Genomic DNA, 17,952 nt, shown 5'->3' with positions numbered 1-17,952 from the left:
TAAGGCCAAAACCAATGCTTTTGTTAAAGATAAAAGGGGCAAAACGCAATAAATCAAAAGGTCAAAGGGTAAAAAGGGTTAAGCAACATTGTGCTGCTGACAGAAACCGTACACAAGTCCGAATATATACTAAACAAAATAAGTGAGTGGTTGTACCGTGTGAAAGGCACCACCTGCTGATGTAGGCTGGACCAATGGCATCACACCATCTCATCTAGGAGAAGGGATTTGCTCCAGGGTTAACATAATATCATTTGGTGTACTTAGCTGAATCTGTAGTGCCATCCACACTGGATTGTGGTATGCTCTAATTGCTAAATGTCACTCATTATTTTATGGTGATGTTGAAAATTCTAAATCTCACTAATTATTTGATGGGAATGTTGAAATTTTTCTCTGAAGTGGGACCAACTGTTATTTGTTAGTGATAAATTTGGATGCAGCATTGGTGCATGAGTTGACTACATGAATTTTTCATTTTATTTTTTTCATTTTTTTTTATATATTTTTTTTCTAAAGAGATTAGAAAATTTTGCCATCTTGAAGTTTTTCCTGTTAAAAAAAAAAAAAAAATCCTAGATATTTGTGGTTTGCGAGTTTACTAAATAAAAATAAATGGCCTCTTTGAATTGTAATTTTAAAAACAATTCTCAAAGATTTAGAAAATAAAAGAATATTTTTTTAGAATTACAAAAAAACAGTTCTTTAGAAATTATAGACATTTTTATTTGTGTTTTCATAAAACAAATTTGAAAAAATTGAACTAAATACAATTTTCAAATTTTTAGTTTTTTAATTTTTTTTACCAAAACCTTACCCACCTAAATTCCAACTTTTCCAAACCCAATAATCAAGCCACTTTAACGATGGTCCATAAAAATGGTCCCCTAGAGAGGCTATCTTTAATTCCTTTGTTTCTCTATTTTTCTAGTATGTCTAAAACTTTATCAGTGTCAAATTGCCAATATCTGCTAAGCAAAATAATCACACCACCTTTGAATTTGGGAATTGAAAAAAAAAAAGAAAAGAAAAGAAAAGAAAGAGAAGCAAATGAGTTATTATGTATTCATTTTATATTTTTACTGTATTTATTATTTCCTTTTTTTAGCAAGTATTTCTTTTATGTTATAATTTTTAAACACACACACACTATGTACACAGAAAATATTTGTATGCTTTTAATTGTTGCTGTCTCTGACTACCCAACAGCTGAAACGAAAACTACAAATAATATAGTTTATGTCATTCACTCTCCAATTTCAACTGATTGAGAATGCACACACAACAACCCTAGAGAATCTGGGAACTCCTCATAGCCATTGATTTTCACTGGAGGGTGTCAGATTAAACTCTCCTCTCCTTTTCGTTGCCACTTTCATTCAAAGTATAATCATCATTTTTGTTTGAGTATACCCTTTTCCATAAATCTTTAGTGGGTCTTCAGTTTTTATGACTCTGATACGATTTGTGGAAGATTGAGGACTTGGACAATAATGGGTGTTCTGTGATTAGGTTTCTTATTGTTTGGTGTTATTCTTTGATTTGGGTATTAAGTAGTTTTGTTCAAATTTTAGAGAGAGACTGAAATTATTATGAATTTTAAGGAATTGTGGACGAAGAAGATGTTTGTCAGTCTTGGTTTGGGGCAGTTTCTTTCTCTTCTAATCACTTCAACAGGCTTTTCATCTTTTGAACTCGCCAGAAAAGGTCTCTCTCTTTATTCATGTGTTTTTTTGTCCTCCTATTACATGTTATTATGTGACTTATTTAATTTGCAATTGAGAACAACTGCATTAGAAATTGGGTTTGTTTATTTTTAAATTCAGCTTGCTTAAATATATATATATATAAAACACGACAACAAACAAACAATGCATTAACATTTTAACCTAGTTATGCATTAATTATTATTGAGAATGAACTGGTTATTCTCATCATACTATTAAAAATTTAAAAGCTCCCCCTTTTCCCCCATATTTTAATGACATTCAATTGTTGGTTTTTCTTTTTTTGGAATTCTTCTATTATTATTTTTATTTTTATTTTTATTTTTAACTTGGTAATTATTATTGAGAATGAACTGAAAATTCTCATTATACAAAAAAAAAAAAAAAAAAAAAAAAAATCAATTTTCCCCCCATCTTGCAATGACATTCAATTGTTGGCTTTTCATTTTTGGGTTGCTTTTATTATGACGGAGTATGGTAAATTATTAACATATGTTTCTAATATCTAAAACTCTCAATCCAAATTTCCTTAATTTTTCTGCCATTTGGGTGTTTGGCAGTCTATTTTAATTTGATCCTATATATATTTTTGTGTGGTGTAGGAATTAATGCACCAACTTCACAGTCTTTTCTAAATTATGTGCAATTGGCGTTAGTATATGGAGGCATCATGATATACCGAAGGAAAGCTCTGAAGGTTAGTTCTCTGTACTCAGCCTTTTTGTGATTAAATTGATGTTATTGCTGGTCCATTAAGCAATGCTGTCATTCTAGTTGCCGAGTTGTGGTGCTTGAAGTTTCATGGAACAAAAGAACCAAGTCATATACTCTCATGATGACTGTAGGCAAGGATAGTTTTTGAGGTTGATTAATTGATAAACATATAAGAGAATTAGAGACACTAGATAGAGTAACAAAGCAGCTCCAACATGGCAGTGTGTGAAAGTGGGCTGATGCTTTATACTCATGTTGGGATTCATGAGAGCATTACAAGCCTCTGAGTCCAACAAATATGGAAACATCATTGGTAAAAATTTTCTGTTTTGGTCCAATCCGAGTGTTGTGTGCTTGTGTTTATGAGAGAGAGAGAGAAAGAGAGAGGTATCTCTTCCATCCAACCTTTTTACATCTTTCCTAGCATTAGCATGAGCATGCGCTAGATGGAATGGGCAACCTTTAACTCTTAGAGGAAAATGCTTCCCACTATATATTAAAACAAAATTAAAATTATGGATGTGTCTAGTGAGATGACATATCAAAGGAATATCTGGAGTCTGGGAGTTTGAAGCCTTTTCAAGAATCTTCTTGACATATATTTCAACTACCAACCGTATGTCTGATTTTATACTTGTCCCTACTTTATAAGCTTCCCCATTGTCTACTAATTGTTGAACAGTCTCTTGATTGCTGCTATGGAAGCTCCAATGTGGTCTCGGATAACCAGATTCCACTCATATTGTCTCATCTCCATTTGACAATGAATCATCCATATGTGAAACTTTGATGCGGGGCAAGTGTGTTAAAACACTTCACCATGAGCTCTGATGCAAAAATTAATCCGGGATTGAGACTGCTTTAAATAGGAAGTGTATGGTCAAATTAATCAATTTATATGTAGGTATAACCATAAACGTTGATCAAATTATGGAGTTTGAGGGTTTCATAATGGTTTAAGGAGAGTTGCATCTTTTGCGTTTACTATAAATTGAAGAAAGACGAAATTTTTGGGGATGTTATAGGATTGTGAACTTTATCTGTGAACCATAAATAGGGGCTTGGTTGGAGTTGTAAGGTGCTTGGGTTGAAGGAGCAAAACGGGGAAGGAGTTGGGGTTGTTAGTGAGATTTTCAAGGGTTGAATAGAAATTAAGATATTGTCTGCCTTTTTTGACGTCTTAAAAAGTGCAGAAAAGTTAAAACCGAGAGGTAGAAAAAGCTATGTGTCCCATCTTGATTTCCTCAAGCATCACAGATTTTACACTATCCTAAGAGCTTTTAAGTGCTGCATTGGATTGAAAGACTTACATAGCAGTCTATAGGCTTTAACTACTACTTATTCTAGCAGGATTCCCTCAAGCATCACAGATTCACACTATCCCAAGAGCTTTTAAGTGCTACACTGGATTGAGAGAATTACATAGCATTCTACACCGTAATTTTGATTACTAAGTCAATGAATGAATAAAAATATCCTTGAGGTTTCTTTGTGAGTGATTCACAAATTCTGAGGGTGTGAGGCCTTCTCTAGGTGTGATACACGTCTGTTCTGAGACTTGAACCTCTGACCTCCATTTGGGAAGTAAGAGTCTGAAACCGTTAGGCCACTGGCCCGTTGGTATACCTAGGCCCTGTTGGAGTGATTCCAATAGGTTTTTTCTTGTTTTCAATTCTTTTTCTCTACCAATCTGTTTATTTGAATTTCCAGCCACTTCTCCTTTGTTTTTCTACATTTCTACTATCGAACCTCCAAATTTCAGCCCTAGTTCTTTGGACTTTCAGCCTCTGAACTCTTTAGTTCTTAACTATTTAAGGCTTCTCCCTTGTCCTGCATCACAGTCTTAGATTATCTCAGAGTTGTCATTTATGTAATGCAATGAGAATTCAAATTTATTAGTCTAAATAACCAATTTGGTATACTTCCAGTCCTATAGATGATAGATCTTCGACTACCTTTGAGTCCATATTTGGTTATTTTCAATTACCTTAGATTCTTACATGCTGTTTTCTATTGTGATTTTTGGTTTACTGTAACTTCTTAAATTCCAGCATGACATTGTAATCCCTGCGCTTTCTGCTCTGTACAATTCTTTCATCATTGAGAAGCCTACTATTCTCACTGGATCATTCCCCTTCTGAAAGAACGCTGTGAACTTTTTCTTTAAGTTTCTTACATGTAAAAGTTATTGTAACCTCCGGATACCACATCATATGTGCCACCTAATGCTGTTAAGTGTACCTTTGGAAGCAAATTTCTGCTGGTTCCCCTACAAGTTTCTCTGAACTAAATAAATATGGTGGGAATAAAGTGCAAGAGTGCAACTTCAGAAAAGGCCCTGATTGCAAGTAAGCACCGTGTAGTTTTCCTGTTCAGCTTGTAATTTTTTATTCTATCCCTCTTTTGAGGATATTCAAACCTTAAAACTTTATAAATTACTAGCTTGAATGCAATCTAGAACTAGAAAGTTTATATATAACTTCAATGGAAAAAAGTAAACTTTCTTGTAGTTGCTTGCATATCCGATTATGTTTATATTTTTCAAACAAGATGGTAACATCTTATAATGATATATATACTTCTCTATATCTATATTAAGGCCAAAGAGTGCTCCTTGTTCTATTTATATGGACTTGGGCATGTCATGTTTACTTGGGAAAGATTTTAACCCAAGATAATTTGAGGAGGAGAAATCAGGTGGTGGTCAATCGTTGTTACATGTGCCTTTGTGATGAGGAGACAGTGGATCACCTTCTTTTACATTGCACCATGGCCAGGGAATGTTGGGATTTGATGCTTGGTTTGTTTGGGATTCACTGGGTTATGCCTAGATCCTCTAGAGGGTTGATTGAGGCTTGGAGAGGTTGTACAATGGGGGCTCTTATTCAGGATGCTTGGAGGGCTATGCCTCTATGTGTGTGGTGGTGTATTTGGGTTGAGAGGAATAGGAGATATTTCGAAGGAAAGGAGATGCCTATTTCTATGCTTAAATTCGCTATTCTTTCCTCTCTTTTTTGTTGGGATTTTGGGAGAAATTATAGATCTTTAGAGGAGACTGTTGATTTTTTGGCTTTTTTGAAGGCTTAGAGACTCTTTTTGGCCTTGTGTATTTCAATTGGGATTCACTCCCCTTTTGAGTGCTTTTTTATACAATTAATTTTACTTATCGATAAAAAAAAAAAAGTTTACTTGGTGCAGGTGGGTGTATAGGTTTTGGATATCTGTAAACCCCAAATCTCACGGTTGTCTACTTGTCTTATGATATTGGGACTTGTTTTGAATTGTGTCTAAATTTTAGGTCATTGGCTTGTAAGGGTGGGAGTATGCAGCACTACCCAAAAAGTTGGGCATGGGTACCTAGGCATATCTTGCACATTTAAATACAAATCTGTTATATATATATATATACTATTGTTTAACGTATAATTAATTCCAATTAATTAATGGAAGGGGTGAAGAAGGTTTTCCATCTCTCTCTCTCTCTCTCTCTCTCTCTCTCTCTATGTATATGCGTGTGTATGTGTGAGAAGTAGGAAAATCTTCCTTTTTATCAAATTTGAGTTTGTTTCTTCTTCTACTATCACATATAGAAGTTTGATATGTCTGATTTTAGTTTGTGCATCGAACATAAATCCCATGCCTATATCTGTGTAAGTTTCTGTTGACATGGGTACCTTATGTAACATTAAAGAGTTCACGTAACACAGTCCATGTCAACATTGCCCGGCATTGAGTACCAATGGCTTTTCTCCATTTGTGAAAAGTATAACCTTTTAGGGAAAGATTATTAATGCATTCGCGTTATTGTAGAAAGTTTAAAATTTTAAATTACCATGGAAAAAAAAAAAATTTAAAGATTCATTTGTAAGACAACTTTAAAATAAAATAAAAAAATGAACTTATCCTTGACTTAACAAAAAGTTTGACGCACACATATACATATATGTATATATGTGTATATATGTTATTTGTTATATGTATGGGATATGTAATATTTTTGTGTATATGTACGTATACATTTATTTGTGCATAATTGCATTTATATTGTAGATATATGTATATATATGTATGTATATATCTCTCTACATGTAGATAAATATGCATATATGTCTATGTATGTACATAATGCATGTATATAAATAGATGCAATTTTACAGGGTTCATTGCTTGGTGCAAGCGTAAAATCTCAAAACTTAACAATGTAAGGATTCGGATTTGAGTATCAGTTTATTGACAAATGTTATGTCCATCTTTAATCTTCCCCTTTAGAAGAGGGACCTACATGGTGATGCAGTTTTTTTAATAAGTAAACATGACTTTTTCACTTATATATATATATATAAATAGAAGTATATATCGACAGAAGAATATGAAACAAAATTTGTTTGTGGTTCAGTGGTAAATCATTTAATTGTAGAACAAGCTTGTCCCAAGTTGCCTTTCAAAAACAAAAAAAAAAAAAAAACTTGTCCCAAGTTAAACCCTCTTTAGGTTCAAATAGTGCAATTGTTCTCAGGCCCTATAATCAGGTCATTATTGGACTGAAATTGCATGCGGCATTTTCTGGCTGGGACAGAGCCTGGCGGACTTGGGCCAGCTTGGTTGGGCTATCGGGCCACGGGCTTTTCTTTGATCCCTATGGAAAGCACACAGGTTATGTGATCCAATGCCCATGGGGAAGTTATCAATTTGAACACCATTTTTGATGATTCAATGAATATATTATTGTTGGATGAACTCAATTATTACAATGTTGGTTCAAACTGATGTTATTTACTTGCAAAAAGAGACACTACTTATAACTTAAAAATGGGTAATGAGTAACACTCTTAGACCAAAAAGTAATAATTCATTGAGGATTATCAATTTGAAAAATTGATTCACTGAATCAACTATGAACAAATGATGAATATGTATATGGAAAATTTTCCATTTCCCTTAGGAAAACCAAAGTTTACTCCCCTATCATTCCGATTTATTTTTGTTCCAAGAAGCAACATTTGAAATTTTTGAGGTTGCAGTCAAGAAACAATTCTTTTTCTATTTGAGAAGGTTAAGTATTCTAGAAATTGATCTTATCCTTGTTTGATGTGCAGTGGTGATGGCATATCAGTACACATGTGACATCCCTAACAAGAGTCATGCTACTGGATTGCTGGTCAATCCCATCTGTCATAATTCTTACCTGGCTTTTCTTGAAGACAAAATACAGATACAGAAAATTTACAGGCGTAGCACTCTATGTAGCTGGTCTTGTTGTGGTGGTTTTTTCAGATGTCCATGCAAAAGACTGATCAAGTAAGAAAATGCTCTTTTACCTGGTTGATTCTAACTTTATCCTGCTCCTTATCTGCTCAAGGTAGATGATTTACTTGTAATATACTTTTTTCTTTTTGGATGGTCAAGAAACTTCCATTATCTGTTCATGTAGTTCCTGGACTTCAAAATTGTAGCGTATCTGATTCCAATGACCCTAAAATTAGTTATATTTTGTGTGGTTTACTTGACATGTTTGTCTGGTTGTATCATTGGTAAAGATTCATATACAGATAATGTTAAACAGATTGATATTATAGGATTCATATGGCTATTGACTTAATGTTCGCATAATTATGTGAATTTTTTTATTCAAGTTCATCTCTTTTTGCTGGTCGTTTGATATCTTTGTTTTCCCCATTGATGCTTGTTATTCTTTTAATATTTGTTTGTTATTTCTTTTATTCATTAAGGGTACTATTATATTTTTTATCTTCCCACTATATAAATAGGTGAGAGGTCTGGGAAAACTCTAATTCACTCTCATCCTTCACATAATTCTCTTCTCTCTTTTCTTCCTCTTCCTCTCTATTTCTACAAACACAAGATTCAACTTCAACTTGGTATCAAAGCAGGCAAAGTCTTGACTTTAAACTTCATCGTCACTCGAATCCTACTCTTATTATATATTCTTTTGTTAAAGTTCCAGTGATGGAGTAGAAATTTATCTTTTAGTAGACTCTTGACACAAGCTATGCGTGTTAAGTAACCCCTTCTAGATTCTCCCACGACAGATTGTAGTCCGTATTGCCGGAGGTGGAGAAAAATTGAGTGTCAAATAAGTCACAAGAGTGAAGAGTCCTAATAGGCCAGATTCTGACTTGAATAGAGCACTAATTGGCCACATTTGTACATGAATATAGCACAGCAGGCACACAAATCTTGCACTCTAATTTTTTTGAGTTGCTCATCTTCACATCTGCATAACTAGGATGTAGGTCTGAGACAATTATTCGATATAATGTTGGAAAAAGTAATGTTTTATTCAATATGATATGTAGCTTGCAGTAGAACTTTTGATTCCAAAAGATATCATTGTTTGTGTATCTACGTACTAAACTAATTTTCCCTGATGTTACATAATATTATTTTGGCTTTAGGTGGGAGCAATCCTTTTAAAGGTGATTTGCTTGTGATTGCTGGGTCTACGCTTATGCTGTCAGTAATGTCAGTGAGGTAATTTTATATCATCATTCATCATTAGTATGCATGCATATCTGGTTTGAAGACATTTCTTGGGTTAATTTATGTAGGAAAGGTATATTTGCTGTTTATGCTATTAGGATATAGGAGTTAGGATGGCACATTTGCGATCAAAATTCTGCAATTTGTTTATTTTAAAGTTTCTAATTAGTTAAGTTAAGTTGTGTTTCCTAATCCGAGGGCAACTTATTCAATATGCATTGAAAGTGTTTTTGAAAAATAGAATAAAATCATAATCCAAAACTAATTAGGATGGGAGACTGATTGATCGAGGGATCCATCGAAGGATACTGGCCTTTTGTCGATCAATTGATAATTGACTCGATTGATCGAGCAGTTCAAATTCTGAGTTTCCTTTTCAAATTCAACCAATCTAAAACCCTATTTTCTCTGACCCTATTCTCTATAAAAAGTCATGCATTGTTTTAAAAAAGTGGAGAATATAGCTAGCACAAGTTCTATGGCACACTTTTGCATCAAAGTTTTTCATCCATATTGCTTGTGCTCTTTAGTAATCTTTTGATTACCAGGCTTTTGTGTCTTTGCATCCATCATCATACATCTAGCATGGTGAGTGGATCACTGAGTTATTGAAGATTAAGTTGCTTCTCTCAAAGGATTTCAACAAAAAAGCCTACACACATAGTTGGACGATACTAGCAAGGAGATAGATAATTCATGGAGAAGCAGAGTTTGTGACAGGCAAAGTCTGTCAACAGATCAGCAGCTGAAGGATCTGGGATTGGTCTTGCATAAGTTTGAGTTGGGAGGGACTAAGGGATTCTTGGTCTTAGAGTCTGGTTACTTAGTTTATAATATCTTTTCTACATAGTGGATGCTTTATCTGCCTGGCTGGGTCCCGTGGTTTTTCCTGTTTGGGTTTTCTACGTAAAATCTGGTGTTCTGAGTGTGATTGGTTTATTTCACTGATTTATTCTTATCACTTACATAATTAACAATGTAATTGATTGATATTGCTTCAGCCTGTGGTTGCGGTGGTTACTCTCATTCTTCCTTCTGTGTAAAGGACTCCCCCCTGCCCCCGTTCAGGATATGAATGAGGGCAGGACTTATTTGCTTAAGATGTGCTCATAATTCACAAATTGGCAGTGTTTTATTTTACTAAGTGTTAAGACCTATGCACCCCGCTCTAGGTCTAGATCACGGACCTTGTGCAACTATAATCAGAGACTAGGGTTAAGGTCTAATAGTTTTTCTCATATACATATCAGTGGACAGCTTCCTATGATTATTATAATATTTTTACTTTATTTTTATTTCGGTTACTCAGTGCTGGTCCCTCTTACACAGCATGCTAGCAGGGTAAAGACTAGATAGAGACCTATGTTTGTCGTCATCAACCGTTGTAAATTTTTTTTCTTCCCTCCTTGTATAATACATGGTTGATTTGAAGTTACAAACCCCTTAAAATGGCCTCAAAAAGCTTTTGTTACTCTCTCTTTTTTGGTAAATGTTCCTGTTGCTTGCTTTTCGGGACTATTTTCCTTTTCCTTTCCTTTTCTCTCTATTTTTTTCTTGCTGTGATCGTTTCTCTTGATTATTTCATTTTTGCTTCCTTCTCTTTTGTCATCTATTTCTCCCACTTAGTGATCTTTTTTCTTAGCTTTAATAAAAGATGTTTGTGCAGTTGTATCATGTTATCCACTTGTAATTCATGCGTGCTTAATAAAAAACCCGTCCAGCAAGCAAATGAAATACCGATTGATAGAATTAATTTCGAATGCTAGGAAAGTCGATATATTTTGGTATTCTTCTGGTTGCTTCTGATTGGTAGCATTTTCTATCTGAAGTTTTGAAAACCTTATTCCTTTATGAATTGCCTATATTTTTATAATTACTGTTTATTCGTGTATTCATATTTTTTATATTTTCGTAAACTTCGCCCTAGATCTTTTGTTCTAGGTTTTGTGTATTAAATTTCTTTCTTTCAGTTATGAGAATGGAATTTTATTTTCTGTTAGAAGTCCTGGCTAACTCATTAGAACTAAGGACATTTTAGTAAATTAGTTTGCAAAACTTGTGGTGGTTCACTTTCATATAAAATGAAAGGGGAATACAGATCATATCTTGGCTGAAATCCTTTCGCTTCCTCACTGGTAGCCATCTGATGCCTTTTTTTGCAGTCCCAACCATCATGTTATCAATTTTTTTCTGGTTCTATCTGTCCCACTTTTTAGCATATCACCCCTCCCATAGACATAACTTATGTAAGCCCCTTTTCTTCACTCACTTATAGCAGACCTGTGAAATGAGAATTTATACAGATGGGGTTGTTGAACAATCAACTGTGCTTTTATCCAACCTACCAGTCACTGAAATTAGATTAAGAATCATAGCTAATATGGAAAAAATTAGTCAATGCACAAGTCAGGGATTAGAGCTGTGCAACTGATTTTATGTAAGCAATGTGCACAGGGTGGGGTAATGTAGAAGTCGTGTAATGGAGGAAAAGAAAGAGGCGACAACAACAAAGAGAAAGAGAGATACCTGTTTCTAGAAAGATCTAGGAAGACTTCTTTTATAGAGAGTTAACTGATACTAGAAATATGTAAGAAAAATCATATTGAAGAAGATGATGGATGATGCCACAAATAAGTGGCGGTTGCCTAATAGAAAAGACGCCAGATAATCGGGTGAAGGAGCCAAAGTCTTTTTTTGCTGAATATATATATATATATATATATATATATATATATATATATATTTCCGTTTCTCATTTTTATTTTTCTATTTTTTTCCTTCTTTTTGCAAACTCATAAATTGTTCCAATTGTACTGAGTTAATAGCAGTTCTATTGAAACAGAAATGGGTCCAATGCTGTCCACATGAAGTTGGTTTAAATTCCCCTTTATTTACTTTTTTATTTTTGGTAACAATGGTGTATTTAGATTTTTGCACCTTAACCCTAATACTCGGTTATGTGCAGGAGTTTCTTGTGAAAAGTGCTGATAGGGTACAGCTCATGGTAATGTTGGGCCTTTTTGGTGCCATTGTCAGTGCTTGCCAAATGTATCCTTGATTTCACAGCTAAACAGTAAACTAATATTTCTTGCAGTATATTGAACTTCTGTGATTATATTCAACTTGGGTTGATCTGTTGCCTTTAAATTGATTTAATGGAAATATTCAAGGCTTGCTTGGACGTTCCTTGAACTTGAATGACCTTATTCACAATTTTTATAGCCTTTCATTGTAGAAGTACATCATTTTGAATGGAGACATTTAAAGAAATTAGAGTTCCATTGTGTTTCTTTCAATGTGGTGAGTTTTTGGTTTCTTTGAAATGACTTGAGTTTAAGATTTTAAACAAATTTTTTGATATGGTACCATCTTCTCTAATGCCTCCATTCTAGATGATAAATTTCAATATTAAAATGACTTCCAAGAAGTGAATGGGGCTATTCAAATTCAAGAGGCATCCATACAGGCCCAATTTTTTTTGATATGGTACCATCTTCTTTATTTATTTATTTTTTTTTTATGTTGTTGAGAAACAAACAATATTTTTGATATGCTCTCTTTTTGATAATTAATCTTTTTCCTATGCCTTTTTGTGGTCAATCTGTTTCGTTAACTATGACTGTAGAAGCATACTGAAGCGCAATGAGCTCAAATCTATCCACTGGTCAGCTGGGGCTGTTAGTCTCTTGTTAATCTCTCTCCCTCTCTCCCTCTCTCTCACACACACATGCACACAAAAGTCAACACATAAATCCAGACTAGTGAAGAGATGCAATTGGTAAACGATATATGGCATTGTCATAATCTTGGTGACTAATACATGGCATTTTCATAATCTACTTCCGCAATTTTAATGGAAAATTTTTTGAGCACATTCTTTAAAATGGCATGGTAACTACTTAAGTTTACAAAAAAAAATAAAAATAAAAAATGGATTCGTATTGCACGTTGAGAAAATTGGGAAAAAAAGAAACAAGAGTGAGGCGTTTTTCTTTCTGTTAGGAAACTTGTAATCTTTAAGACACTGAGCCTTAACACTTTGACAGTATGACTTTGAATTCTAAATAAAAATGTTTATAAATATATTAAGACCATAATAAAGAGCCAAGTGGTTAACGTGAAAGTTTGTGGCCAATTGTGTTACACCATTGAAGTTGAGGTGTAAAGGTAAGTTCTACAGTTTATTTTGCACTTCAGGTAAAATGTCTTGAGGGGTTATTCGTTGGTGCAATGGTAAAAACTGGAATTAACGTGATAACAGGTTCAAGCCTCAGTGCAGCCACTTTGCGCAATATAATAACAAAGATTAGGCTTGTCTCTAATTTTCTACTTCCATATCCCATATAGGTGGGACATATACTGGATAGTATACGTGGAATTGTTATAAAAGAATAAAAAGGTAAAATACAAAATAAATAGTAATATATGAACTTCTCTTACTGGGGCATATTAGCAAATTTAAGCTAAGTATATAGTAAAATTTAATATATCAAGGTTGTACATAAAAATAGAAAAATAATAATCCAATCACGAAATTTTGGAAATAGCAATATAAACATTATAACTTGCTCGTATGTATATATTTTTTTGATAAGTAAAATTGTATTAGAAAGCGTTCAAAAGGGGAACGCATCCCAAGAGCTAAACAAGAACCAAGAGCAAAAAAAAGAAAGCCTAAGGATCCAAAGACCCCAAAAAGTCCAAAAACTCCTCAACGGAAGAACAATCTCTCCCCATGCCCCAACTAAAAAAAGAACAAATAATAGAATACTTAAGTGCCCCAATGGGTAACTCCTCCCCAACAAAGGATCTTCTATTGCGTTCTTTCCATAGACACCACCAAATGCAGAGGGGATTCACCATCCAGAATTCGCGAACTCGAGCCCCCACCCTTTGTCCCCTCCAAATATTGATAAGACCCCGTGAGGTTCGAGGTATATAGTTAACTTGCTCGTATATGTATAAAGATGTATGTTCCAAATTAAGTGACAAAAGAGAAATGGTTGGTCACGTATCACATAGAGAGATGGTTAATCATTAAAGAGAACCAAAAAAGTTAAAAATTTAGACACAAGAGATGCATGCCTCATGAGTTGAGGTGCACAAAGTGCAACTTTGACTATGTCCTGGCTCATAAGGGGTAAGCTTAATGAGATTCCCACCCAAGTTTTAAAGGCTTAAGGTGTTTTACTCATGTTGCCTTGTTTTGATGGGAGCCTTGAAGTGCCCCACAAGGGATTTATGATTTTAAGCCAAACTAAGGCATATGATGTTTCTTTTGTTTTTATACCATTTGAAACTTCTTTGCAAAAATTTAATGTGAATTTGATTCAAACTTTCATTATAGAAATCATAGTTGCACTTTCTGTTTGGTTCCTACGAGAAGGATCTTTTAGAATTTTAAATAGACCGTGATGGAGATGCGTACATGAGGAAGTATATATAGGACTCTTCAGAATCAAAAGAGTGATGAAAAATTCACAGTAAACAGTCTAGGAAATGTGACCTTTAGTGGTTTAAGTACTTCCTGCTTGTTGGATGGTGGATTTACGTATTAGCAACTGACAAGTGGGAGAGGAGGGTGGGGGGAGCTATTGAAGTTATATATAAATTAATTCCATTTTGTTAATGACCAATGGTTCCAGACAATTTTAAACCTTTGCCAATGGGATATTAGTTAGAATAAAAATGTACTCTCTGCGAATTCATGCTAACATCTTTGTTATCCTGTAGGTCTTTTTCTACTGACGTAACTGTCTTTTTCTACTGACATAACTATCTTTTCCACGCAGATCAGTGGGTCCACAATGCTAAACTTGTCGTTGTTGACTTCAGATATGTGGGCTGTTTTGATTCGCATATCATGAGAAGGTTTATAAGAACGTTAAGCTTTACCTGCATTTTTATTCAATATTTGACTCAACTCTAAACTCAAGGGTGCTGAATTTCTCCCCAGGTTGATTGGATGTACTTTATAGCCTTTGCTGCTGTTGCTATTGGACTCGTTATTTATTCAGGGTAAGAAATTTTTTATACTTCACTATTGTTGTTGTTATTGTTATTGTTATTGTTATTATACTTTTGGGGGGGACTTGAAATAAACTATGTTTTAGAGAGCCACTCAAGCTCTGGCAAATTATTCAGCTTGTTCGAACTTGTTAAAATCTTTACAAGCCAAGCTCAAGGTTGGCTTTTGAATGAAAATGCTTAAGGACTTGGCCTCTTCCCGATCAGGTTAAGAACATAAGAGGATTTCTTGCATCTTGTAGGTGGTACCATTTTAAGATTTTTGCAGACCATGAAAAAACTTGAGTATGGGCAAACATGCTTGAATGAAGCTTTGATTGGTTGAGCTTGGTCTATAGGCAATATCAGATTTACATTCCACTATTTCCAAGCACTCTTGAATAGTCCAATACTTGGCTCAATTCATTCATACCCTTGACAAGATATCACTTTGACAATCCCAGATTAGCTTATTTTGCCTAACGGGTACAAAGTTCATATTGCTCACAAGTTTGGAAATCCTTTCCATCTTATTCTGTAGAAGAGTCGATGTTCTTGTTATGTGGGTCATATAACATTGTAATAAGTTTTGAAATGTAAAACATTTGAATTAAAAAGAGTAAAAAAATTCATAAATCATCTTGTGAAGTATCTTGTTTTTTCTTAAACTGGTCACCTGAAGGTTGACGGATATTTGGAAAAAATTCAAAGAGGTTTGCCATATATAGGAATCTTCCATCACATTGTCATTAGAGTTGGGCAGAGTTTCCTTGCTAGAGAAATGTATGTTTTGGAAAACGACCCATTGGAGCTTATTAGCCAGCTTTGTAGACAATAAAATTTCAGTTCAGCACGAGAACAAAAAGATAAAAAAAAGACTACTATTATCTTCCCATTATTGGGTGATCAAGTCATATTTTCAGGTTGTTATGTTATCAAAATTTAAAACCTTATTGCTGACAGCAGACTAATATTTGGCAACCTATGCTTCTTATCTTACTTCAGGGGTGATAAAGAAGGGGATCGAAATTGTAGTGAGGTCACCAATGAAAAAGAAGAGCAAAGCAAGCATTTTGATGAAGAAGCTGCTTTGGGAAATCCAGATGAAAAAATTACAGCTGGGAGCTCGAAAACTGGAGAAACTAGCGCGTGGAACGTCGCTTCCACCAAACAAAATGATACTGAAAATAAGAATGTTGGAAGAGGTGCATAGGGGAAGAAACTTTGAAACCGGATAAATTTTGGATGCATAGGAAAGGAACGTTGCATGGGATCAAGCACTCCATTGTGAAGGAAGTGGTTGATGTTGGTTCAGTCAGCATTAGCATGTCACAAGCATATTTGAATAATAAACAGTTTTGAAAAAGAAGGCAGTTTTAGATCTGCCATAAAGTGGCTGATGATTGCTTTTGTTTTGTTTCTATTTATTTGTTTATTTTTTTGATGGAAACTGTGAGACAGATATGGAACTTTGGTTAATAATCAATTCAATGTAAAACAAAAACACATAGACGTTAGGGTTCTAATGTATTTTAATTGTCTAAAATAAATCCGGAGTTACAATCATTTGGGAATTTTTAACTGCCTTTTCCAAATTACATAAATAATATAGCAGCAGAGTAGTAATAACCTGTAGATTTGGGAATATGATAGAACAGTGAAAGGTACACAATTGACTAAAAAATAATTTTTTTTTTAATTTGAAAAACTCTTAAAAGATATTTTTAAACTAACAATTACATTTTTTCGAACTTGCAACATTTTACCAAACTTGTTTCTGATTACTATTAAAATTACTTTATAACAAAACAAGTGTCTTGTTTTGATTAAAACAAAATGCAAACAAAAGAGAACCTACACATGTTTTGATTAAAACAAAATGCAAACAAAAGAGAACCTACAAACCAAAATATAAGCCCATTTGCATCTTCATTAAAAATATATATATGTAATGTTTATATATGTAAGGAAAAATATAACTCTGTAACGTATTTATATATATGTAAGGAAATTTGGAGCTGAAGGGGCAAAAGCCCAAACAGAACAAGGCACGGGCCTATACAAATCCTAAGAGCCCAAGCCCATGTTGTTGAAATTCTGTTGAAAAGAGTAACGGTAACAAAAATTCAAACAAGCCTCTTTTGAGGTTCTTCAGAACGGAGAGTTTCAGAACAGAGAGTTCCATCTGTGATCACTCACAATCTCTTTAGCGAATGGATAAATATCACCAAACTCAAATCCGATTAAACCAACAACAAAACTTATAAAACAAAAAGTTATCTATGTAATGATTGATTCTGTTGAGGAGAGTAACGGTAACAAAAATTCTGTTGAACTCTCTGTTGAGAACAGAGACTTCCATCTGTGATCACACACAATCTCATTACAAAACTTAAACTTGATACAACAAAAAGTATTTTGTAGAAACAACATCTGTGATCACACACAATCTCATTACATAATAAGCATTTGACTGTGTGGAAACAATTACATTGAATTATATACATAAATCATTAGAACCCTAAATTTGCAGAAAAGAATTGAAATTCACCGGAATCGACAGCCGATTGTTGCCCTTTTTAAGGTCGGTGGCGAACAACCCCTTCTGTATCACCACAACTATACCGGAACCACCCATGGGTTCAGACCAATTTCTGCGTTCTTGGCATTTTTCTTGGAGTTATTCTTGGTTTGATGATGATCAGAGCCTGCAAGAGTTTCCATGTTGGGCAGGTTCAGGAAGTGATTAATGGCCGGCTTCTTGAGAGATGGGGATCGTTTCTTCATCGGCCATGGCGGCGGTCGGAGCGAAGAAGAAAGGGGAGAAATACAGCTATTGTTATGAGAGAGAGAGAGTAGGGAATGTTTGGAAGTCTAATTACGAGTTGTCTTAATTGGGATTATCAAGTATTGTCTAATAATACAAAGTAACCTGGACACAGAATTGACATCACTAATACTACTGTAGATAGAGCAAAAGCAACAGCACGAGATATTATTCATA

The 17,952-nt window shown here is 34.2% G+C and overlaps 1 pseudogene; it reads left to right on the top strand.

Moving 5' to 3' along the window:
- The first annotated feature begins 1,592 nt into the window (after positions 1-1,592).
- On the top strand, positions 1,593-16,177 carry LOC132300859 (uncharacterized; annotated as a pseudogene).
- Positions 16,178-17,952: the final 1,775 nt, after the last annotated feature.

Source organism: Cornus florida, unplaced genomic scaffold (genome assembly GCF_030987335.1).
Source record: "Cornus florida cultivar Cherokee Brave unplaced genomic scaffold, ASM3098733v1 CherokeeBrave_3.0.0_Hap2_Chr01, whole genome shotgun sequence".
Classification (NCBI taxonomy): Eukaryota; Viridiplantae; Streptophyta; class Magnoliopsida; order Cornales; family Cornaceae; genus Cornus; species Cornus florida.
This window is presented reverse-complemented; position numbering and strand designations above follow the sequence as displayed.